This window comes from Vespa velutina, chromosome 10 (assembly GCF_912470025.1).
Source record: "Vespa velutina chromosome 10, iVesVel2.1, whole genome shotgun sequence".
Taxonomy (NCBI): domain Eukaryota; kingdom Metazoa; phylum Arthropoda; class Insecta; order Hymenoptera; family Vespidae; genus Vespa; species Vespa velutina.
In genome coordinates, this window is record NC_062197.1 from 6,027,515 (window position 1) to 6,055,344 (window position 27,830).

Sequence of the window (27,830 nt, forward strand, 5' to 3'; positions counted from 1 at the left end):
AATTCATGAAAAAGATATTACTTCTAAATATATTTTCTCATTCGTGTATCACATGTTTATAATAAAAAAAAAAAAAAGAAAAAAAAGCGAAAACGATCTGAAAAATACTCATAAACGAGGAAAGATATTAAGATAATTCTAAACGAGCGACATTAAAGCTGTGATTTGTACTTACCCGTATATTTTTAATATCTGAACGTAAAAGAAACGCTTGAAAGATCTTTAAAAGATCGATGATTGAATGTTATTTAAGGATATATCATAGAATTTTATTCGAATAATCGTTTATTTTCTTATGTCACATTACTTTTATTATATTACAATATAATGAAATTTGGAAATTGATTATTTTATATATATAAAAAAAAAGAAAAAAAATGTTAATCTTGTTTTTTGATGTACAGGTTAACTACCGAAAGACTGAATGATATAAAACAATAATAACTTTTACAAACACATGTCTTTCAGTGGCCACACTGTATAATTCATCACGTTAAACGCTTTCTAAACTTTTCCTTTCTTCCGTACTTTGTCATCTCTCTCTCTCTCCCTCTCTCTCTCTTTCTCTTTCTCTCTTTCTCTTTCTCTCTTTCTCTCTTTCTCTCTTTCTCTATCTGTCTATCTGTCTCACTTTTCTTTTCGCTTACCGGTCTTCCTATTTATTTTTATTAGCAGCTCGTACGAAAGCAAAAGCCGAAGGGTAGATTCGCCAGTTCGTCGGACGTGATCGCTGAGATTTCAAAGGGGATTTCGTTCTACGAGGTATAACAACCCCCTCCGTTTGCCACTATTTTCGTCCACGAATGTGATAGCTTAACTACGTACGTGTGTACCTATTACAGTTTGTCCTAATACAAGTCCAAGCCAGGCAAGGTCGTTACTGGAACCGTTCTAGGTTTCTCTGCACCATCTCTCGCTTTTAATTTTCATGGTATTTGAAAAAGATTCCTCCCATTTCTATTTTCACTCCATAACCTTAAGTGTTTGTCGTTTATTGAGGTAACATTTTTAAAGTTGTCAATATAACTTTTATTTCGACAGGGATCGAGGGATTTAAGTAAATTGTATTTGGAAAATTCGATAATTAATTTTCCGGTTAGAAAAATTCCCAAGATTCAATGTACCTTGAATGACAAAAGAATAAACACATCGATATTTTTCCAACAAGCTCATAAATCACGAAGTTTATTTATTTTACAACTTCCTATTTAGGATATTTAATTTATTATACCTTTTATTTATTTTTTTTTCTCAAAACTTTCTCCCAGGTATTTGTTCAATCAGGTAGTATCGTTATAATGGAATAAATATAAAATCGGATAATTCCAACTCATTAACTATTTAAAATTAAATCAGCGACCTGTTGTTAATGGAATACTTTATCTATAACTTCATATCTGTATTTATTTATATCTTTGTTATTGTTATATTGTTTTCTTTCTAATACTATCTACAAGTTTCTACTTAATTGCATTTGTATTTGTATTTTTTGTTCTTAATTGTTTAATCAATTAATAGTTATATTAATTGTTATTTTCTTTTCCTTTTCATTTATTTATTTATTTTTTTTTTTTTTACAGCTGGCAATTTCTTCTACCTTTTTGCAGTATATGGACATACCCATGGAAATTATTTAATTATATATGTGTCTCTCTTTCTAATGCTCTTAATTCAATATAATGCATTTAAGTAAATTTATTCTTTTTTTTTTATTTTTAAATTTAATATAAACCAATATTGTAATTAAAATATAATTGTATTTTGTACTAGCGACGTGATTTGCTTATTACATTGATTCAAAGCAATATGATAGCTTTTATCATCTTTTATTTCAATGAAAGTTATTCAGAATTTGTTTGATAGTTGAAACCAGGAATAGGTATTTATCGCTGTTAAAGGTGATATTGTAACAAAGAATTATAGCGTCTATTTAAAGCTTATTGATTCTACTTCCTTTTCTTTTTTCCTATCTTCGTGAAAAAAAAAATAACTCGACGATATACTAAACATCAGGATTAGATATAACATACTCAAGATCAAGATTAGATGTATCTATCGTATTGGTGTTACACGCTAGTATGACTTACTTGAACTTAACGATCGATCTTACAATAACATTTTTTGTTATTTTTCCTATACTTTCTTCCCTCTCTTTCTATTTATTCTTCTCGTTACAGGATTGGACATATCCATCGATCGTACTATACGTGCGTTGATTGCGGCCGTGAAAGAACGCGTATTTGCAGTGCGTTCGAACGCGGGTATTTAAATTTTAAATGGCCAACCAAGCTATCGTACCGTTGTATATTGTACGTGCGCGTTACGGTCAGATAGCTGTAATTCGTTGTACACATCCTCGACGCCTTCGATCCTTTTTGTCGTTTGATTGAATCGAATACTCGACCGGAGTAACTTGTATCTCGTTCGAATATATACGTACCGTACGTATGTATGTACGTACGTTCTCATCGTTGTGTATCTATATTGGACGAACATACATACATACATACATACATACATACATACATACATACATACATACATACATACATACATACATACATACACACATACATACACACATACATACACACACATATACACACATACACACACACACACACACACACACACACACACACACATACAGACAAATTTATTGATTATCGGACGCACGATTAGATATATAAACCACGTTCTACTGCTCTATTCTTCTTCGTTTGTCGCGTTGTTCGTTGTTTCGAGAAATCAATTTTTCAGACTCAGTATCGATACTTTTTCGTGTTCCACGTTAAATTCATAAATCTTCGTACGTGCCGGTGCGATCTATCGGAACGATACAGAAAAGATCACTTTCTAGTCGGTCGAATTTTCTATCTCGGAGCTTTTCTCGATAGGTTACGAAAGGGAGAGGACGATCTCGATGGATCGTCTTCGAGGGGTTAAAACGTCGATCGCCGGAAGGGATAAAATGGAAAAAGTAAGGAAGGAGAAGGAGAAGGAGGAGAAGGGTGATAGTTGGAAAATGTCGACGAAATAAACGGAGAGTACTGGGTTCGATCGATTTGTTCTTTGGTCTAAGCGCGGCTCAACGGAGCTTGCTTACGGTTCTGAGTCCTGAGCTCCATCCGGTTACATAGCGATTCGTGGCAAACATGTGGTCAGACCGGTTGACTCAGGCAGATTGCTTCGTTTCTTTGTTGCCCATCTCTCTTCACTCTTTCTTCCTCTTCACCTGCAGCATCTAATCGTAGTCTCTCTCTTTCTCTCTCTCTCTCTCTCTCTCTCTCTCTCTCTCTCTCTCTCTCTCTCTCTCTCTCTCTCTCTCTCTATTTCTCTATTCTCTTTCTCCTTTTCTGCATACCTTCAATACCGTACTACGTGTCTATTATTTCTACATACACTTATATACATAAATCTATGTAATACTATGTAATATTAAATAAGAATATTAACTTTCAGGATAATTGAATGTTCCTACGTTAAAATAAAAATTAAACAAATTAATTATATAACAAATTTTCTTATTATTATTATTTTTTTTTTGTTTCTTTTTTATTTTTTATTTATTTATTTATTTTTTTTTTTTTTCTATAAGACATCCGTTTCGTTGAAAATTCTTCGTATGTGTATCAGGCTTATTTTAAGAGACAATCGACCGACATATTTTACATACTCTGTTTATACATACACGTATGTGTGCGTATACGTAGTTCAACCCATAGCAAAGCCTCTTCTTTGCGTTGCTCCAGAGAGGTTAGTTGAGAAAGAGAGAGAGAGAGAGAGAGAAACGGCCACGAAATGCAACGGGTTTTCCATGGGTTTTCGTGAAAACATGAAAATATGTGCATACAAAATAAGCGAAGAAAGATATAGATAGATAGATAGAGAGAGAGAGATAGAGAGAGATAGATAGAGAGAGAGAGCGAGAGAGAGAGATAGAGAGGGGGGGGGGAAGAGACAGAAAGTCGATCAAAAAGTCGACACGGTTCTTCGACGAGTGAGAAACGCTCTGGAAATACATCCACCGGTATCGAGTGAAAATGTTTTCAAAACGAAACGTATTTTACATCTCCTATCCTCGTGGGAATTGAATGTTCCTCGATGAATGTTTGGTCCTTTCTTTTAACACATGTGTGTATATGTATATATGTATGTATGTATATATGTCCTGTATGTCTATCTTTTTGGTACAAACGTCGGACGAAATACGATCGTAAAATGACAATCTCTCGATTGATATATATATATATATATATATATATATATATATATATATATATATATATTATTATTTCGACTGTATTCGCGTGAACCATCATCCATTTATATTATTTACGTACCGATGAAACGAATAGAATTTTTATGTTTCAAATCTAACTACTCCCTCGATTCAGTTAAATTTGTTTTTACCCGTTTGAAATTCAACTCATTTCGAAAGTACGTGCGTTCAAAGAAAGTACTTTAAGCGAGGCACGTTTAACCTTCAAGGCATGTATCTAATCGCTTGCTCGCGATCGTTAGATCCGTGTGCGCGATGGAATTCGTTAGGAATATCTCAGAATCGACGATACTAAAAAGTGTAAAGGTATCGGTAATTTTTTTCGACAAATTATAAATATTTAAATTTTATAAAGGTAAAATGAGGGATAGTAGATGGAGATTGATGAGAGAGAAATAATTTTTGCAAACACAGTTGTATTCTTCATCGTATGACATACTTATTCTCTTTTCTTACAAAATCGTAAATAATTTTCTTCGTTCTCGTTTGCTCCGCTTCTTTTTAATCAGTTTTTTTTTCGTTTGACATTAAACTCACGCGTGCGTGGGCGCACAATCGAGAGAGAGAGAGAGAGCGAGAGAGCGAGAGAGAGAGAAAGAGAGAAAATTGTAGCTCTCGATGTTAACGTCGGTATATAAAAACGGTTGGTAATTTATTAGTTACAATTGTACAAATCATCATAATGCAAATCACGATCCAAATAACGATCAGTAAAAGCTTCATTTGAACCAATTAAGTTTCATTCAAAGTTATATAGAACAAACGTTTTAGTATAGATTCTAAGCTTATGTTTCTATGCTTTTATTTATTTATTTATTTTTTTTTAGAAGCGTATAATATTTAATTCAATGATTCGTTTGTAACACGATTAATAAACTCGTTCATTAATTTTGAGTTACATATATGTGAACTGAGCTTATCTACTTACATACATAGCTATCGTAAAACTAAATGTACGAGAAATGTTTTTTCATTTATTAAAAAATTTGTCGATAGTTTCGAGAAATCGAATCTAATATTCTTTAGAACGTTTATTTAATATTTTCATTGTACATACTTAAACGTGTATCTTTTTAATATACAGAGATAAAAGTACTATCAGTTTCGTGAGAATGTACGAAATATATCAACATATTATCATTGATGATTGAATCCAAACAAGAAGATTTCTTCCATCGTCTCCCAGACATCTCTCGTCATTTAATTTTGAAAACGTAATTGTATAAGTTATGTTATAGGTCAATGACCCTCTTGTTTGAGGAGTGCGTAAGAGGAGTTAGAATAAATACCTCTTCACTGGCTGCTCTTTGCTTTAATGATCATTGTCCGCTTCCCGTTATCAATATCCTTATTATCGACCGGTCGTGTCTCTAGTCAATGAATATAATATTACGTTCGTATTTCTCACAGTTTTAATGTCGACACTCTCGACATTCTGTTATCTTGAAATATCTTTTTTTTTTTTTTTTCGAAGAAAAGAAGGAAAGAAAAAGAAAAAGAAAAAAGAGAAGAAAAGAACATGAAGTTTTCCATACCGGAAAGTACGTTTCCATTCTTATGCAATACCTACTAATGCATTTCAATATAATTTTTCGTGTTGTATTTACTTGCATTACGTACTGTTGCAATATCCTCCAGCCATTGTTATTGATTCAGCTGTCTTTTCTATATTTTGATCGAGCAACGTGACGAGTAATATTTGATGTTCATTGATAATACACATAATAATATCGTATATAATTACGTGTATTGAAAATGGCAGAACACATTATTATTACTCATCGTAAATTCTCATTAGAATGAGAAAAAAAGGAGAACGAAGAGTCGGGGGAAAAATGGAGCGAGCTAATAAGAAATCGCTCAAATTGCAATCAACTGTGATATATTGTGAATACGATAAAATGGCGTCTATACGTAAGCCTTTCGTCTCCATCGAGTTAATGACTAAACTCGATTTTCCACGGCAGTATGCATAATTGACGTGCAATTAATTCGAAGTTGGAACCACGTACGGGTAACATTACTGCCTGCGGCATTACTATCGTTCAGAAAACTTTTTCGATCTACTGAGTTTATTGGAGGCGAAGCTAGTACTCTTCCTTGATTTAGAAACTGCGGATTTTCCAATTGGATCTTTCTACGTGCGAGTAAAAGGGAAAGGGAAATGTATATGTTTGAAATAGACGCTGAATAGTACAGGTAGTAGAGTCTATTGTTACGTTTCACTTTCTCTTATAAATATCATTACTATTACCTGAAGTTTCGAATATTTTCAAAGCAATAATATTTTCTACTAAATAGGAATATTATTTATTTGAATATTATAATTATTTTATATCTCGAATTTCATTTTATTTTATAATAAAATTATTAAAATTTACTTTAACAGGTAATAAAAATTTCGATGTTACTTATTTTATTGACCAATCGTATATTTTATATTATATTATCTTTCATTTTATATAAATATGTATGTAAATACGATAACAAATTTTATACTAAGAATTAGGAATAATGTAGCATTATATATTTAAAATATTTAGTTCGTAATTAGTCAACTTTTATTCTTATTCTTTCAACAAAGATACATTTATATAGATGCTTTCTTAGAAAATTATTTTTGAAAATCATTGTTGAACGTATTTTAATCATTTAACTCACGGTATTAAAAGGACAAAAAGTTATAATATAGAAATCCCAAAAGAATTAGAAATTAACTTATTATTTTCGTAAATGGACGTACGCATTTTCAACGCATTTCTTTCTTTCTTTCTTTCTGTTTTTTTTTTTTTGTATTTTATATTTGACGTTATTTCCTTTCTTCATTTATTTAAAAGAAAGTACTTTTGGTTTAACTATCAACTAAATAAGTTCCGAGTTCTCATTTACAGCTTTCTTAGACGGCGAAAGAGCATGAGGGTAGTAGTTTACCGAAGAGGGCGCTAAAAGGAGGAACTTTTTTTGAAATCTAATTCATTCGGCGAGCAGAAACATAGTCGAAATTATACGGAAGATATATATATATATATATATACATATATACGTTGGGGGAAAGTGTAAAGGTTGAAAAGATGTAGGCAGATACGTTGCAGGTATCTTCTAGGTATCTATTTTGGTACTCTTTCGGCTTTTGAATCATTTCAACGATGAGCATGAGCTTTGGAACATTTTTGTTACCGCCTTTACGACCCAATTTCCAATTTCCAAGGACGAAAAGAAGCACGGTACTTTGGTCCAATGCTTGTGTCACACGTACCGTGCCGCTTGTGTAAGGGTTGCTCTTCTGCAAAAGAAACTCAATGGTAGAGTGAGAGTGAGTGAGAAAGAAAGAGAGAGAAAGAAAGAGAGAGAGAGAAAAAGAGAAAGAGATAGGAGAGAAAACGAGAGCGTTCTCTACTTCTCTCATCTTCTCTCTCTCTCTCTCTCTCTCTCTCTCTCTCTCTCTCTCTCTCTCTCTCTCTCTCTCTCTCTCTCTCTCTCTCTTCTATTTTTCCTTCACGACGCTCTTGGACCGTTCATTCTTAGCACGCGAAATCCAATTTTCTGTAGCCGAAGAATCTCGATACTTTTTCACCTTGTAGGTATAGCTCGCCTTCCTTTTTTCCATCCCCTTGTTCCTTCCACTCGTTTTTCCTCGACAGCCTCGCCAACCCTGTCGTTCGATCGAATTCAATTCTGAACCGTTAAACTTTCGTCATCGGTACGAAGGAGACGAACCTTAACGATCCTGACATTTTTCTTGGCTTTCTCATTGATCGTATTGCTTAAGGGTAAAAGGGGAAAGGAGAAAAAGAAGGCAATCTTGTCGTAGGAATTAAAAAGATTTCTTTCGTTTCGATGCGATAAGTCTTGGGAAATAAATTTCATTTGAGTAGCTCTTTATACATTCGATATCTTTTTGTATTATTATTTTCCATGAAGTTGGTAAGAATTTACGATTTTCTCATTGGTCATCCTTAATTTATCAAAATATCATGTCATAGCAGTTTAACTATTTATTGGTTTGCCCCTTTAACTAGCATTTCTTATTAAATTCTCAATTTCTTAGGGTATGATTTTGTTGTAATGTATTTTAAATTGATCAAAATTACTCGACCATATTGCATTAATTGGGAGTAATGATTTGTGATTTCTATTCATATACGACGTTTTTTGATCTTGAATCTACGATTCTTCGCGTACCCTTTACCTTCTCGTACCGACAAGTGTGCTACTCCGATCCAAAGCGTAATGGTAATTAATTAGGTTAATAGATGCGTCTAACAGTGCGGCATGTTACGTTCTCTTTAATGTTTTTTTCACATACGTGCGTGCGTGTGTAGATAAGTAGGTAGGTTGATAAGTAGAGGTACGTAGAAGTAGGTAGGTAGGTAGGTAGGTAGGTAGGTAGGTAGGTAGGTAGGTAGGTAGGTAGGTAGGTAGGTAGGTAGGTAGGTAGGTAGGTAGGTAGGTAGGTAGGTAGATATGTAGGTAGGTAGGTAGGTAGGTAGTTAGGTAGGTAGCTAGGTAGGTAGATAGGTAGGTAGGTAGGTAGCTAGGTATATAAAAACATAAGTGATATTGCCTTCGTCAATAAACGGGATTACCGTTAAACTGTGATATTAAAAGTCTACGTAAGAAGGCTCTGGATTCATCATTTTATTCTTATTTGAATCACCGGATCAGAGAGAAATTCATGATTTAGCGGGATTTATAGTAACGAGGAGAAATCGATCGACCTGGTTCAATGGATTCCAGTATTGTGTGCGACTTTATTCTATTATTAAGCCTTACAAGTCGTATTTTCTCAAAGTAATTGAATATTTCTAGTTAGTTTCGAAATTTCAAATAATTTAATTAGGTCGACGAAATTTGTCAGTTCTGAATTCTCTCTCTCTTTCTCTCTCTTTCTCTCTCTCTCTCTCTCTCTCTCCTTTTTTTTCATCTATCTGTCTGTCTCTATTTTTACTTTAATTAAATATTCCAAAGATTAAATTTTGCAGCGGTATTTGTGGTATACGCCATTATTATATATATATATATATATATATATATATATATATATATATATATATTACTGTAGATTGTTAGGTTAATGTAAAGAGATAGTAAAAGAGTAAGAGAGACAGAGAGATAGAAACAGAATATATTATCAGTTTTTCCGCTTATACATTCAATGATAGTAGTTACGATATATTGCAAGTAGGTTTTTGCTTTATAACAACGAATGAAACTACAAGCTCCGGGAATAAAGTGCGAAGAGATTGTCGGTTTGTTCGAACATGGATATTGCATAATTTTTATCACTCATATATATATATATATATATATATATATGTATTTATATAAATACACACTCACACATATACATACATACATACATACATACATATATATATATATATATATATATATATATACATATGTACTTCTAAACAATAAAATTATTTAATTACAAAATTGGAATTATTTTTAATTTAAGCTGATGATCTTATGTATCATAAGAATTATATTTGTCACGTATCCATTTTTTAAATGTAGTAGCGTTCTTTACTTCTCTCTCCGCCTCTTTTTCTCTCTGTCTCTCTTTCTTTTATTTTATCTCAGATCGATAGTGGTAACGCACGGGCTATTCTACCAGCGGCATTCAAAAGATAAATGTACTCTCGCATCATCATGCAATCCCTTTGTACGAGACTGTGGCTCGGTCACGCGCGCGCAAACGGTCGAGCGTCACTTGATGAAACGTCAAAGGGAAATCCTGTAGATTACGCTGCAATTCTCTCCATCTCTCTTTCTCTCTCTCTCTCTCTCTCTCTCTCTCTGTCTCTCCCCCTCCTTTTCTCTCTTTTTCTGTCCTTGTCTCTCTCTCTCTCTCTCTCTCTCTCTCTCTCTCTCTCTCTCTCTCTCTCTCTGTCTCTCTGTCTCCCCCTTTCTCTCTCTTTCTCGTTCATTGTCCCATTCCATCTCTTTTCTATACATATCTCAGTCCGCACAGCATACGTATTCATATATCTTTCTCATTCGTTCGCACGAAACGTGCGACTGGGACCAATCGCGTAGCCTTATTATTATTCGTTCTTTTTGATCACGCTTATGTGACTTCATAATTTCTATGGTCATGATCGGTAATGGGATACCATTAGAGATATAAGTTCATCGACCAATGTAGATGAGTGAAATGATTCAGGGAACGATTTTTCTTTATTTTTTTTTTTATCTATAATCTTTTGTATTTTACATAGGTAAGCAAAACACAAAACTTATATGAATATATATATATATATATATATATATATATATATATATACACATAATTTTTCTTCATTTTTATTTTAATCCTTTCGCTGCGAACGGCGCCTTTAGGCGCTCAAGTATAGACGCTTCCCCTGAGCAAACAGCGCCTTTAGGCGCTCAACCATAGACGCTTCTCCTGAGCAAACAGCGCCTATAGGCATGTTTGGCATTTTTTGTTATTAATAACTGCAAAATAATAGCCATTAATTCGTTTGTCTTCGACGCATTAGCTGCAAATTCTTTTTGTGCAGAGATTAAAAGATAAAAAAATTATCAATAGACGAATATTGGTCAACCGACGAATTAATACGCACGGAAAGTATTAGGAAAACGATTCGCGTATCGTGTTATCCGTGCGGATCTTCTACTATCGCGCCTGCTGCGGAGAGAGCAATTCTTTTCTGAGCATTCCGCAGCGAAAGGGTTAAAGATCAATGTGTTCTCATTTAGCCATATAAAATTTCAACAAACTTTCGATCGTTTATTATTATTGTTATTATTTTTTCCTTTTCTGAATCTCATCCCTTTCTATTTGGATGGTTTATTTTTTTTTGAAACCGATCGCAACCTTTTCTGAATTCGATCGCAATTCAGGGCACTTTCTATTGTTTTTGTTTGAGAATTCATTGGATTATATTACAATACGTTTTTAAAATAATAAATTTTTTTCATGTATTCGTATATATCCGTACTAAGTCAGAGCTATTTGGTATGCTGTATGAATGATTTAAATATTATGTACCGGTTGCGGATATAATTTATTACAACTTTGTTTTTATTTTCATATCCTTTTTACTTCTCTTGTTAATGATGTATATTCATCTTTTCATTTCTCTGTAGTTCATGGTTATATTTTTACAGTGGTACGGCTATATTAATGATGTGATCTTTTGCATTTTATATAGTAACGTTTGGCTTTTTTTTATAGTATGACTTTATAGATATTATTACATGCCAATATAGTTTGTTTTTAATAAAATATAATTGATTATTTTTAAATGAATACTATGATGGATATGTAGTTGTAATATTATGGGTCATCTTTAATTAGTTCGCATTTTTATTTGTTATTACTTGATGTATTATTATTATGGCATGGTTGTGTTTTTTCAGAATATTCAGTTCCGTTTTTTCATCATAGTCTGCCAACAAGCTCAGAATCGTATACGCCCCCAAAAGTACAGTCACAATTCAGAATATTATAAATCTGAAAGGGAGGATGGATTGTGATTCGCATCGGGTAATTCAGCACCCTCTTTACGCATTCTCTTTGTAATGCATCAGGTAGTGAAGGAGCACAAGGTCATCCTCAACTCCGCTTCTACCATCCGCGATCATGCATATCTAACCGGACCACCCCGAATATCGAAATTATCCCGGTCCACGACCGGTCCAGCATGAATCAACTTCAGCTTTAATGCTAGCAGCACGCTTTTAACATTCGACTTACGATTATTATCTGACAGGATTTAATGGGCCCAGCTCATGGGTCACGGTCATGGAATAGGACCCAGTCAAATGGAATGTAATTAATCTTTACACGCTTAGACATTGTGCAGTAACACGAGGCAAATTAATTTAATTAATTCAATTAATTTAATTAATTCGATTAATTTAATTAATTTAATTAATTTAAAAAGAAGGTCCATTGCGGCGAACCGATGATAAGAGCGACGCGATTGATGACTTGGGAAATTGGTAGGGAGACGTTTTAAGCATTCCACGTTTTCGAAATTTAGAGAGAAGAATATTCGAGGTCGAATATTGCTACAAAATGGCCGACTGTGGTAGTGAGCACCTCCATTTAATGTAAGTAGGTAGGTATTCGTGGAGAGGTTAACTGAAGGGCTTGGATAGTTTAATAATTAGAGCAGTAGCCTAGTAAATGGAAGATTTGGGTTCAAATCTCAGTTCAGTCTACCTTACGGTCTCCAACTTTTTTACAAATCTTATACTATGTTCCAATTGTTCTTTGTTTTTTGTATGTTCTATTTCTGACTGTTTTGTTAGAATTTGAACTACTTGTATTTTTTGTTTTTCATTATGTTATTCATTGTTTCGTTGTTCAATCTTTCATTCATCGTTTATACTTGTTATTTCTCTTTTTTAGTGTATAACATTTATTACTTTCGAATTTTTACTTTACGTACGATTATGAAAATTATGATTTTATATAGTGTTTAATATTTAAAGTACCGTTAGGATGTTTGCATTACATGACGATTGGTACTATTGTTATATTGTTTTGTTTCCAGAGCTCATTAATTTTTATTGCAAGAAATAAATATTATATGATTTTTTTCTTGTTCTTTTTGTATGACATTTAATTATTAATTAATTAGTCAATTGAGTTTCCTTTTGTGTTTTTTTATTGATGAGATATTAGTCACTTATAATTGTTTTGTTTGTATAGAAAGTTTTATCCCGGTGTAATTTGTATTAATTCTTTTTTAGTATGTTTCCATATTTATATTTGTAGTATGGCACGGTGTACGATTGTATGAGCTTGTGTTGCCATGCTAATTCATGTTGTATGATCTTTGCTACAGATATGTATGTTGTATCTATCCGTGTATTTTGTTCCTGCCTGTAATTTGTATCCTGTTGTTATATATTCTATTGTTTCTTTGGATTGGTAGCATTTTCTGCATGTGTCCATGGTTTCTTTTATTACGTATATCCTGTAGTTTCTGGTAGTTACTACATTGTCTTGTATCGCTAAGGTAATAATAATAAGGCTCTTATTTCTGAAAAATTAAAAATTGAAATTATCATCATCGTTATAGTTATTATTATCATTATTGTTATTGTTGTTTTTATTATTATTATTATTATTATTATATATATATGTAAAGAAATATGTCCAGAAAAAAACAGAATCTTATAACAAAATCCTATAGGACGCATTGTTAAAGCACTTTATTTTAAAGAAAGAAGAGAGTATATATATGCTTATAAAAAATTATAGAAGTCCAAATATAGGAGGGAGTTGTTAAAGTTAAGTATACTTACGGCCCAAATAAAAACATATATACAATATGAACAATAAAGGCATAGAACAGTAAAGGGCAAGATGATGAAAACGTTCTTGTCCAGATTAAAACTGAACATTTATTCCCGTTTATAAATAATGTCTAAATGAAATTTCTACGCTGACATATTAATCGCTAAACTCCGTGGACCTGGTTCATTTTGCGAACATATTTGTGTATTTATTTATTTATTTTTTTTATCTTATATTTATTTATGAATAGACATAATTTAGATCACGAGATTTATTAAGGTATATAGACTATATAAAAAGAAAATCAGGATAAAGGGTTGCACGAAAGACTTGATCTCTCAGTTAGTCGTTATTATGATTTGCTTGTTTATACAGGATTTACATAAAGTCCGGTAACATTTGAAATGGTACATTGTACAACTACTATTACATACATGCGATATCGTTACTACTAACACGTACATATCACATCGTGTACTTCGAAGAGAAACTCCAAAAGTTTTTGTCCGACAAAAGTACTTACATAGTTTGTCTTTACAATCCTTTTCTTTTTCGCCAAGATTACTGTGACTGAAGATTCGTGTACTTGGGCATGTTGTAGCAATGATTGATGCATCAAATATAAAAAAAATTCCGATTCTTTATACTTCTAGCAGATGGCGTTCGTGTAATCGCGAACAATAAGGAAATGTCTCAGGAGATTTTAAATCGGACGTACTCAGAAAAAGAAACGAATGTTTCGTGACATGGTGATCACTTAGGTGATTCGATTTGAAAGTGTGTAACTTATTTCTATGGGAATACATAAAAGATCGCGTATATGTAATAGCGTTTTATATTTTTCTTTTTCTCTCTGTCTTTCTTTTTTTATTTTCTTTTTTTTCCTTTTTTTTCCTTTTTTTTTTGTCACGTGATGTAGAGAAACTCAAACAGAGTATTCAAGAATCGGTCGCAAAAACGCTCGCAAAGGAAGGTATGGCAAGAGTTAGATTACAGCTTGGACATCTGCCGAGTCACACGTGGTTCCCACATCGAATTTCTATAATGTATTGTGATGTGAAACAAACTTTGAGAGTTTCTCTTTACAATGATATGCACATGAAAGTTATATCGTATTTAGTACTTGTGCAACGAACCATTTAAACTATTACCGAGCTTTATGCGTAACCCCGTATTTTAAGATTCATTTAATACTTTTTATTTTCCTAATTTTCTTTTCTTTTCTTTTCTTTTCTTTTTTTTTTTCTTTTAATGCAATTTCATCCGATTATCATTAAACTGTTATCAAAAATTGTATATTACATCGAGGATAGTAATTAAATTATCAGATAATTCATGGCTTATTTCCTTATTACGCGCGGATAACTTTCTCCGTATAATAATAATCGCTACGTTATACAGCTACGTGAGGAAGCAAGTATGATATAAAATGAGCCATAAAAAAATCTCGACATAATAACGATATAGTGTTAATAATCGTAACTTGTTTCCTCGTAAGAATAGAAAGTTTTTATAATGTATTAAATTAAAAAAAAAAAAAAAAAAAGAAAGAAAGGAGAAAAGAGAGACCATTTGATCTTTGCTATAACGAACGAGGAAGAAATATCGCGTCGTAAAACATTTAAAAAAATTCGTTCATCACTATTACATATATTAATAATCATTTTTCTTTTTAATTTAAAAAACATATAAATAAATATTAAAAAGAAGTTACACGTATGTAGTTACATATACATATTATATAAGATACGAAGGATGTCAGATGTGAGACTCGATTATTTCATCATCGCGACATACATTTTTCTTTATTATGAAAATCATGTGGGAATTTTGCATCTCTATAACATCGGTTAAAAAATCGATGTTGTCCAACTTTAATTAATCGTACGATCGTCATCATCATCATCATCATCATCATCATTATCATCATCATCATCATCATCATTATTATTATCATAATCATTATTATTATTATTATTTTGTAACATCGTACTGATTTTGATATCAATTTGAGATGTAAATTATTGTAAAAAAGCTAGGATTGTTAATAAAAATGATTTTTTTAGAACCATAATTCTTCGTTCGTTTTATGAAAGCCAGTATTCGTGGAAATGTTCTCTCTCTTTTTCTCTCTGTGAATATGTGCTATCAACTTCCTATTACACGATGATTAATCTTGTTCGTTACAGTATACAATTTTACATACGTATTGCGCGGAGGGATTTTTAAAATGATATTTGCAATATAACCATGCCAATGTATCGTGTTACAGACTTTATCATACAATAGTATCGAATGAGCCGGTAAAAGTCAAAATGAAAATAACGATAAGACCATTAGAGAATCACTTTTGATGGATAATTAATTGAAGACAGCAATACCGTACTATTACTATTATTACTACTATTATTTACTATATACAGACCATTGGCTACAAAGCTATGAGATTTTACGAACAATAAACTGCTACTGCGTTCAATAAAAAGAACATTTATTGAAATCGGAAGTCATTGTGAAAATAGAGGAATCAAATCGGATGTATTTAATATGACGTATATAGATATGCACACATACATATATATATATATATATACACTTTATCTTATTTGATAGTAAACATCTTAATTTGCACGACATTTGCGGTTTTGTTTTATCAGTTTACTGTTAAGTTTCTTCCGTTCTAACTAGATAAGAGCATTAATGTAATGGCATTTTATATATGCGTGTCCTTGAACAATTGCGAAAGTACATCCGGTTTTTCTATTTGGTAACTATTTTCCAAACTGTTCGATGTTAACTTTTTTATTTGGTAAAGTAAAATGTCGTCAAGTTATTTCATAAAATAAGTCTACCTGACTTTCGCAGGTCATCCATCAAAAGCTTCCATCCATCCATCCATCCATCCTTCCATCCATCCATCCATCCATCTATCTATTCATTCATTCGTTCTTTTATTTTCGTTTTCTTCTCACCAATACTAAGCTATTATAGGCGAGTATAACGGCAAATGTTTGTACTCTCATCATCCGTTAAAAAAATCACGTTTGATCATTATTAGTTAAGGTAGTTATTAGACGCGTAATTACGAATTTCCCGGTGCACGATTTAAATTTAAATTTCTACGAGACGTTTCAAGCAGTCCTCATTTCCTTACAAGAGTTGAATTGGCAGCGAGCCCGTGTTGTTGGAACGATCGTGAGGCTTTTTTCGGGATTAATGACTTTTCTCGGACAATTACCATCGAGATTGCATCGCCGTGTCTACTCTTTTTTTTTTTTTAGCAACCTTCGGAGTCATCTTATCTTTTTCTCCGTTGGCTCACGTACATTTCCACCAAGACAATCGCGAGACAATAGGATTGCTGGCATATAACGACGAGGTAAACCCACTTTTGAGATAAATAATTACGTAATGGCGAAGAAGCATTGTCTCTAAGATCGATCCAATGTTCGAACATAGCGCTATAGCGCTATAAGAAAGATAGGAGTAGCCTTTAATCGGTCAATTATTTAAGATAAACTCGCCTTAATTTGATACTTGTCTGTGCGTTATTTTTTCTTTTCTTTTTCTTTTTCTTTTTCTTTTTTTTTTTTCTTTTTTTTTTTTATTATTCAACATGCTTAAACATAAATTATCCTCGTTATTTTTGGATATAAAAGAAGATCGCATATTTATTTGAACGGAACTTGATCACATAGATTTTTTTTTTCCAAACTAAAAGTATAATGTCGAGTTGAAAATCGACGTATGAAAGAATTCCCATTGAATTTTGAATTCCTATAAGAGATAAGCGAATGAAGAGGAAGGGGGGGGGGGGTGGAAAGGAGCAGTGGAGTAGTAAAAGGAGTAAGAGGAAGAAGAAAGAGGATTGGTAAGTTGCGAAGGGTAAAAGGGGAGAAAGAGACGGTTGAGAATCCACTCGACTTGGATTAAAAACGGTAAATACGTAGAAGTTGACACACGAAAGCGGAGCTTTTCCAGTGAGTATTCGGATCTCCGCGGCAGATTCGTGGACAAGGAAGGGACTATGTAAAGGTGACGAGGGGGAAAAAGAAAGATAGAGTAATAGATAGATAGGTAGATAGAAAGAGATAGAAGTTCGTAAAGGTAGACACCCAGTAGAAAGGAAAGGCAGAAAGTGTGGTTACGAATTCACAATGGCATTGTTCGGAATCCTCTTCCTCCTCTTTCATCGCTTTATCCTTTCTCCTTCTCACCATATATATTCCTATCTCTCTTTCTCTCTCTACTTTCCACTTCCCCTCCCCCCCCCCTTATTCCCTTCTTTCTCTTACCTCTCTTCCTTCTCCATCCACTTTACGCAAACCCTTTTCCTCCTTCTACTGCGTCGTTCCGCCATTAATGGTTTCCGTTTCCGCTGTCTCAATCTCACATTCGAAGATCCAAGCTCTATCCACCTCAACCCTTTTTCCTCTCCTTTACACACCTTCCTATTTTCTTTCTCAATGATTCACTACCCTATCGAAAATAACTTTTCCGCCATTCGATGGACCTTCGTTACTTACTCATCCCTATCGAAGGATTTTTAGAAATGAAAAATTTTTCTTTCTATCTTTCTATTTTCATATATATATATATATATATATATATATATATATATATATATATATCGAATATTTTATAATAAGTATTTTCCAGCAGTAGGTAAATTAATTTAAATGGATTTTTCTTAGTTCTTTCTTTTTTTCTTTTTTCTTTCATTGATACAATTGCTAAAGCGTGAAATAACAAAATGGAAAAATGATCTTGTGGATTCGAACGATCGGATAGATAGATAAATAGATAGAAAGAGAGTGAGTGAGTGAAAGAGAAAGGGAAGGAGGGAGAGAAAGAGAGAAAGAGAGAGAGAGAGAGAGAGACTAGGTTTAATTGTACATTCGAAATAAAATACCATCTCTCACACAGACTGATCGAAATTGCCGAGGAGGATATAAATACCGAAGTTCCTATCTCTGGATAGAATCGAACGATGATTCGGTGGCGACGGTGTGCCGATCGATTTAACCGAATGACCAATTTAGTACTGCGATCGAATAAATTCTTCGTTAAACGAGCGTACCAAATGTCTCTCGGCGATCCGAATCGCTTAATCTTTGTTTCTATCGACGTAACGACGCTTGTTCCTCCCTCCTCCTTTCTTTCTCTCACTCTCTCTCTCTCTCTCTCTCTCTCTCTCATTCTGTCTTTACTTTCCGAAATCTTATGATTCTTCATATCTTTATCAAATAGATAAGGACATGTGGTTAAGTATGAATATTTTACGAAAATAAAATGGAACAAAGAGAAATAAAAGATTGAAAGGATTATTGCTTTAAAAGTACGCGCCCTTTTAAATAACCGTATCGCGTGTCGGTTACGTTCTAATTAACGGAGGCGGTTCAATGAAGAGAGGAGGAGCACGTAGAATGTATCCGACTTAATTAAAAACGAAACGGACCGTGGAAGAATTTCGAGTCCACGAAATTAAAAGTACATGTACTTGTACTAAACGGAAATCGATGAGATTATCGTAACGCATTGATCCGAGAAATGTGTTTTAATTGAGACAAAAGATGAACGAGTAGTATTTTTAAAGATATACGAAAATGGGCTACATATATATTGCTTTGAATGGCTTTCGTTCGTTTTCTTTTTTTTTTCTTGTGTGTGTGTGTGTGTGTTTTTCTTTCCTTTTCTTTTTCGTAAATAATTTTCAACGTTTGCTATTTCGTTTGCTGAAATTGAGCTGGTTTAATTCGAATGGGTACGGTGGAGGTTTGAATGGAAGATTCCGATAGTTGCGTTATCCGTTTGAGTTTATTTTTTCGATAGATTCATTTTCATGATAAACTGATCTCTTGAATTTCGACATCGATGTTCACGTGGAAATTGGAAGTTCGTTCCTTTTTGTTTTCACTTCTGTGGACTTTTTATTTCTTTCCAGTCGATATGTGCCGTCAGAAAAATGTTGTCGATTGATTCAACATTAAATATGAAAGAAAACGATGGTGTGATCGATAAAGATACCCAAATGGAAAAAACTTTGTATTATGTATGTATGTATGTATGTTTTATTACTGGAACACCTAATTGAGTTTCTTGGATTATATCCTTCACGTATTACAATTAAAATGCATAAGCTTTACTTCTACGTTTTTACAATTTAAATATGATTTTTACGCTTAAGATTATTTGTGGATCAAAAAAATGATATTCTCAAAATTTTATATTTTATAAGCTATCATATATATATATAACGTAACAAAAATTTATCTGTTATATACTTTATACATATATATATATATATATATATAAACTCTTTTTGAAACGATATAACTTTCTACATTTTTATATTTTATTCGATCCAATAGATATTCGAGTTTAAAAGGGACATTCTATATATTTTATCGCGATACACGATACACAGTTATCTTATTTTCACTGCACTTCGTGATATTATTTTACTATAAGATTGCAGAAGTCGAGAAATATCGGCGTTGCTGGTTTAAGAAAGAGATAGAAATAACGAAATACAAGCTATACTGAATATCCAAACAATTTTGTAATTCTTTTGGTCTCTTAATGCTTCTTCCTGTTTCTCTCTCTCTCTCTCTCTCTCTCTCTCTCTCTCTCTCTCTCTTCCTTTTTTTTTATCCTTATCATGTCCCATTTATGTTCGAAAAGATAGGTAAATATTTAACGATATCACAGAATATAAGAGCATCTGGAATCTCCTCTTCTTGCGCATAGCAATGATATCACGAAGAAAATACATTTTTCATATTCGTCCATGAGCTGTTCCATTTGCATAATCGTCGTATAAGTAATATAACGCGCGTGAAATCTCCGTTACTGAAAAGTATCTGAACCCTAAACAGATTCTTGCAAATTGCTGACATGACAATGCGACTTTTTCTTCTCGCAAATATCGCTACTTCGCTAAAGTATATATAGATATAAATATACATACATATACATATTTTTTTAAATATTTTCATGTTATGAAAGTTTCGCTTCATTTAATATTACGAAATTATCTTGATAATAAATATTTTTCTTTATTAGATTTTTTTATCATTGTTCTTTATTAAATCAAGAAATGTACGAGTTTTGTTTCGATAAAACTCTCAACGGATAGAAATACGTGAGTGCTGAAACGAATGAGCTATTTAAAGATCTAACGGTGTCGTCTATACGTTTGCCGTTTATTCTCACGGATTCTAAGGTGAACTTGATCTTTTTCCAAGTTTACGTTACCTCGCAAACGTGTCGAGTCTACGTATCAAAAGGAAGTAGAAAATGTTTATCTCGGTAGAACGGTTATTTAGATAAATAATCTTTATATAGGTTAAAGAGTTATGAAAAATAAGTAAACAATCGTTACTTTATGACTCTTACGTTGATACATTATTGTCTTTAAAATGTAATATTTGATCTAATTAAATTTTACCTTTGTTTACAGTTTTGGAAAAACGGATTTGGCTTTGCGACGATCGTATCCATTTTATTAAACGAACATGACACGAGATACATAAGTGCACTGGATAAAATGAACAAACGATAATACAGGTCAGATATCTATATTATTATATTAAATATTTCCTTCGAAATGCAATATAGTATCGATGCGATGAGAAACAATCGATCAGATTTGTTCAATAAGTACTTACTTATTATGAATTCATAAGTAATCTTGTAAGATTTTGTAAGATAGATAAGAGTTCATATTTTTCCCCAGAAATATTAAATAGAGAAACGATAATCAAGAAAATCGAATAAATAGCTATAGATTCACATATCGTTTGGTTGTCGTAAAACGTTGAAGTTATTTTTACGACTAAGGACGTCGTAAAAATTGATTAGACATACTTGAAGTAAATTTATTTATTTATTTATTTATTAGTACATTTAAGTGATCGTATTAATAGCAATCGATGTATTTGATTTTGAAGCGCAATCAATAAAAAGGATATTAAAATCGATTGATTATAGGATTTTTATTGATATTTTTCACTGGCCATCAAAAGATTCTCTCAGTGTCGAATACTCGTATGAAATTCAAAGAACTAGCGAAAAATAAGATTTTACGGTTTAGCACGCTCGAATGGATTCACGTTTACTTCATATTTTTATGACAGTGCCCACATTCGCAGTAGATGCTGCGAATGACAGAAGAGGAATGCGCGTTTATTGCTTCGATGCATTCGACGAGTCCTTCGAAGATTCTACGTCTATTTAAAAAATGGAGCTCCTTCCATCCGACGTTGTTTTTCCAATAGACGTTTGTGCCTTCTTCTACGATTTTTTTTTCTACTTCTTCTTTTTTCTCTTCGTTTTTTCTTCCCTCTTATTTATCTCTTTCTCTCTCTCTCTCTCTCTCTCTCTCTTTTTATCTTTTCCTTCTTTCTCTTACTTTTCTGCCCATTTACTCTTTTTCTTCGAGTACATAGCTGCAATTTATGGACTGTTCGCGAGAAACGGTAGAAGATGGGTGGTGGGAGGAGAAGAAGGAGGAGGAGGAGGAGGAGGAGGAGGTGGAAGAGGTGGAAGAGGATGAGAGAGAGATGGTGGTGATGGTGGAGGAAGGAGGTTGAGTAGATAGAGAGGGACGAAAAGAAGAGAGGGTATCCTGACCGATAAATCGCTGCTCGTAAAGTGTCCCACCCCATAGCTCAACCCTTTTGGTGAAGGAGGAAAAGCAAGAGGAAAAGAAGGAGGACGGTTGGATAGGTGGTACTACATTTTATAGGAGAATTTTTGTTGAGAAGGACCGCCTGCCGTCGATGGTCGCAAAGACGAAGGACGACAAGTGTGTGAGAGAAGAGTTTGCTGGGAATAAGAGGAGGAAGGGTCAGGTTGAAGCGGGGCTAGGGGTAGAAAGGATGGCAGAGAGAATCTGCGGAGAATGGCTTGGACGTATGACGTTGACGCGCGACGAGGAAAAAAAAAAAAGAGAAAGAACGAGAGATTTTTCCATTCCGGAGGAATCCTCTTCGAGAGCCATAAAGATTCTTATTTCTATTTATTTTCTTTTTCTCTTTATATTTTTATATTTTTCTTATTTTCTTTATTTTTTTATTTCTTTTTTTTTTTTTTTATTACTCGACTTCGTTTATATTCGTGAAAGGACATGTAGAAAGAAAAAAGGATAAAAGATAAATAAAGTTTGAGCATTGAAAACGTGAAAGAGAGAGAGAGAGAGAGAGAGAGAGAGAAAGAAAGAGAAAGAGAAAAAAGAGAAAGAGAGAGAAAGAAAGAGAAAGAGAGAGATATTTATAAGCGAATGTATTCCTCATTAATCTGTGTTTCGACGAGAAATTGATTAGTTTTTTTTCTTTTTCTTCGATGTCGTAAGATGCAGATAAATGCGCAAATAAGTACATAAGATGCACTTACATCCAAGGTGATCGGGAAATGCGAGAGGGTCGTCCTTTCACACAGCATAAAGAAGCGGAAAGGTTACGATTGACTTAGTCATAGATATTTTAAGAATGATCATTCTTACGAGTTTTGCAAAGGATATAAGAATAATTTATTTATTTATTTTCTTCGTTTTCTTTTTAATTATATAACTATGATAATCGTTGATTATTATATATCGATAAGATTGTTATCGTCGATCGGTATATATATATATATATATATATATATATATATATATATATCATGCACGATTAAACGGATTTCAAATGGATGTATTTTTTTCTTTTTTTTTCTTCTCCTTTTTTTTTTTTTTTTTTTGAACAATCGATATTATTCCGACATGGCGCATCGTAATCGTAAAGAAAATTATATTTTAATAATAGATTTCCTCCTTGAGGAAAATCGTCTATAATATTTTCTATTATCGATTCCCAATTTCGTGTCGGTTCTTTTCACGATTGTGGTCTCGGAGCTCTTTCGCAATGTGCAGTTGTTCAGTGAAGGACCGAAATACCGAAGAAAGAGAGAAGGCAAAAAAACAAAAAAATAAAAAAAAAAAAAAAAAAAAAATAAATAAAAATAAAAAAAGAAGGAAGAAAGAAAATGAAAAAAAAAAAAAAAAAGAAAAGAAAAGTAAAGAACATAGGCAGGCTTACGGTCACGCTATCGAACGGATGCAGAACCGGTTTCTTCTCGGAAGAAACGATTAATAAAACTTAGGAACTTCGTAGCAGTGCAACCGTACTCCTTTGCGATTTGTGCTTATCGAAGGAAAAGAGAGAGACAGAGAGAGAAAGAGAGAGAGAGAGAGAGGGAGTGATAGGGGGGGGTGAACGATTTATTGACCGGCCTAATCCACGATCGAAGTTAAGCCGTACTGTAGTAGTTAAGAATATCGGAGAAGAAATAGAAAGAGATAGATAGATAGAGGGAGAGAGAGAGAGAGAAATAAGCAGGGAAATTTGCAAGTGGTGAAAAAGAAGGAAAAGTTTAACGATGCTAGGTTCGTGCCAACGTAAATCCGAGTTTACAAGGGAGAGACCTATACGCCTCTTCAGTTTTCGCGTATCGAAGCTGCACTCCTGTTTTTTCACGAAAATCCGCGAGCATATTCCGTTTTCATTGTACTACAATGCTACCACGTTTTCGGTCATGTACCTTTTTTCCTTGTTTTCTTTTTCTCTCTCTCTCTCTCTCTCTCTCTTTATCTCTCTCTTTCTTTCTCTTTCTCGCTTTCTCTAACTCTCACGAATACATCGATTTTAGAGAACTGAAATGAACGGTGCTGCATGGTCTCGAAAAGGTCTCTAGTTCGACGAAAAGCTTTGACCGCTTTTTTCTTCTTTTTTTTTTTTTTTTTTTTTTTTTTTTCTTTCTTTCTTATCACTCTCGCACAAGCTTTCATTCGATAAGGTGTTCTTGCGTGCGAGAATATTCGCGGCGGTTTCGTTACTTCCGTACGTCTTCTATGTACAAGTGCGATATAATATATAAGAGAAAGTAAAGTATTTATGGATATGTATATTTAATCGAATCAACATTTTTTCCTTTTATCGAGAAAAAAAAAAAGGAGGAAAGCATATAATGTAACTCGTATTCAAATCACCTTTGCGTTAATTATCTACTTTATTTTTGTCGTGATTTTTTTTCTGTAAAATATATATCAATATATATATATATATATTTTTTTTTCTTTTTTTTTTAGTACGATAAATTTTCGACAACAACGATAGAAGATTTGACAAACGATATTATATTTCTAAATTTATCAGAGACGCGTTCACGTTTCACATCGAAATTTAAATATCGTTTCAATCTGTATCCATTCTATTTATAGTTAAACATCAATGTGATGTACTACCTGATCGGATCGAAAGATTTTCCTTTCTCTCTTTCTTTTTTTTTTATTTTTTGTTTCTTCCTTTTGTTTTTTTTTACATTTTTCTTTTTTCAATTCTTTTTTTTATTTTTTCTACGAATCAAAGTACACGTACCGAAGTACCGTATTCATTCGACATATAAACATTCAAAATTGGGAAGCATGCCACTCCTTTCGTACCGGTCGACTGATCGCTTTCTTTTCTTTCCTTCGTTGAGCTTCGATTTCCCATTGGGACGTGGCTTTAAATTTGACAAAGCTTCTGATATGCCACTGACTCCCCATACTACCTCTATTGGAAACGATCCGCTCCAATGGCGCATTCGCTTGGCTCAACTCTCGCGATACGCGCGAGGACTATCGATCGATAGTTTGCTTGCTTGCTTGCCTGTCTGCCTGCCTGCTTGCTTTTTCGCTAGTTCGCCGCTAGCTCGCTAGCTAACTCGCCAACTCGCTTCGGGAATTGTTCGGAGAAGCTTGACGTGTCGTAAATTCCTTTCTCCGCTTTGTCGGTTTATCGTATCGATTTTTATCGTTCATTTTGTCCACCGTTCGGTGGAATCATCCGATTCTTGATTGGACTTCGATTAAGAGGATTGTCTTCTATGAAACTTCAAACAAATCGATAAATCGATCGCGATTATTTTAAATAGAAATGATCATAAACTCTTTTCTCATATATATATATATATATATATATATATATATATATATATTATTTTTTCATCCCCTAAAGAAACAAGCTCTCTTTCTTTTCTCTCTTTCTCTCTCTTTGATACTTCTGTTTGATCTCCCGAAAAAATATTCTCGAAGAATAAGTAATTACTCGAGTAATTACTCTTCGTCATCCATTATTTTAAGAGAGAGGAAGAGAGAGAGAGAGAGAGAGAGAGAGAGAGAGAGAGAGAGAGAGAGAGAAAGAAAAAGAAGAAAAATTGTTTCCTCGTAGACAAAGATCGATTCTGCACTCTTTTTACGGTAATCGCAAAGAGCTCGATCTTTTATTTGACGCTGTCTGACGGAAGGTATTCGAAGCAATTTACGAGGCGCACGTGCCGATTACGGCCGAATCTTCGTGTCCTCCAGCTGATATATGCCGCAATAAAGGGTCAAAGAGGAGGAACCGATGGAGATAGACCTGTACGGGGAAATGAAACTCGCTGGGGTAGGATATAAAAATAAAAAAAAAAAAAGAGAGAGAGAGAGTGAGAGAGAAAAAGAAAGAAAAAGAAAAAATAGAGAAAGAAGATTATAAACGGGCAAAGATGGATTCGCGAAATTAACAAGCTTTCCATGAATTTTCTTTTATAAATTGTTCATAGTCATTTCAACAACGACTTATCATTAATTAAATTTTCTTAACATTAATGAAAGATAAATAACGCATATTTATATCTATTGTGATTTCAATATCATTAAAAGTTTCTCAAAAGAACTCAGCAATAATTTAATTTATTATCAGTTTCAATTAGATTGTTCAAATGTTTTTTAAGATTGGAAGACATCAAGCTTTTTATATAATGTATAACAATATCTAATAATAACAATAATAATAATAATGTTGCATGTACAAGAATTCAGGCAATAACAGGATTTATTATGAAATATTAACAACATTCTATACACTTTTCAATTGAAAAATATTTCTTTCACGCTCGTGACGTCATGTTTTGTCTCTTTGGTTTCTCCGTAAAAATAAACAGACATAACTATATGTCAACAACCCTCTTACCTCGATATTTAGAAACCGCTGTATCCTCTGAATAGACTCTTATTTTCGATACAATAAAAAAGATATAATATACCTAATAGCGACAATATAATGATAGTAATAATAATAATAATAATAATAGTAGTAATAGTAATAGTAATAGTAGTAGTAATAGTAGTAGTAGCAGTTGTAGTAGTAGTAGTAGTAATAGTAGTAGTAATAGTAGTAATAATAATGTAGTAGTGTGTGTGTACATAGGGATAAGTTGATGCGAATGTGACGAAAACAAAAAAGGAAAAAGAAGAAACAAAAAATAACCATAAGCTTTTAATTCGACGCACTTATAATTCATTATTCAACTACATAAAGGATACAAAAGACGTGGCGTTAAAATTCGTTCGTTTGAATATTTTTTACAACTCATATTCATTCGTATATTCAGTAGAGAGATAGAGAGAGAAAGAGAGAGGGAGAGAGAGAGAGAGAGAGAGAGAGAAAGAGAGAGAGAGACATAGAGAGATAGAGATAGATATCCTTCTCATCATCAGAGTCGAGAAGCATTAAGGATCCCATTGCTCGCTGCGATAACTCGAGTCGACGGTTCCTGGCAGTACTGCGACAGGTGTCAGTACTCTTCTCCTCTTCTCCCTCTCCCTTCTCTCTCTCTTTCTCTCTCTCTCTCTCTCTCTCTCTCTCTTTCTCTCTATTTCTATCTCTGTCTCTCCAACTTAGCCCTTCGATGCAACTGCAGTCACGCGGAGGGCATGCGCTTGTTCACGCGTGCACATGCACACATGCATATATATACCTACATAGATCTATACACGAATACACGCATACACGTCTGTCGTTCTCGTTTTAATGCGATCATCCGTCAGCCAATCGTGGCTCACCATCGTTCCATCAGTCAGGCTCCGCGAGGGTTTCGCTCTTATTTCCTTGTTTGCTGGATGATTAACCGTACTTAACCGACTAGCGGCGCACATGTGCAATTCCTTGATGAATAGTCGCTTTGCTTTTCGTGAAAGACTTTGAGAGTTAGCATTGAAAAGCAGGTACATTCGTATGTGCTTCGATTATGTTCCTAATTGGCAGTGTGGATTTTTATTTCTTTTCTGTTTTTTTTTTTTTTTTTTTTTTTTTATTTCTTTCTTCTTTTTTTACTATTTTTTTTATTTAATTTAATTTTTTTTTTTATTGTTTCTTTTTTCTATTCTTTCTTTTTCTTTATAACATTTTATATACCTATATATAC

General features: G+C 33.2%; 1 protein-coding gene across 9 annotated transcripts in view; it reads left to right on the forward strand.

Moving 5' to 3' along the window:
• Positions 1-27,830, forward strand: part of LOC124952367 (putative polypeptide N-acetylgalactosaminyltransferase 9) — a 176,885-nt gene that overhangs the window by 2,823 nt on the left and 146,232 nt on the right. For 7 of the 9 annotated variants that reach the window (XM_047502113.1, XM_047502115.1, XM_047502121.1 and 4 more), the window contains one exon: positions 21,025-21,131. The gene's annotated coding sequence lies outside the window, so the exon portion shown is untranslated. Of the gene's footprint in view, positions 1-16,843; positions 16,942-21,024; positions 21,132-27,830 lie in introns of all 9 variants that reach the window. The other 2 variants (XM_047502117.1, XM_047502122.1) reach the window with 1 other exon arrangement.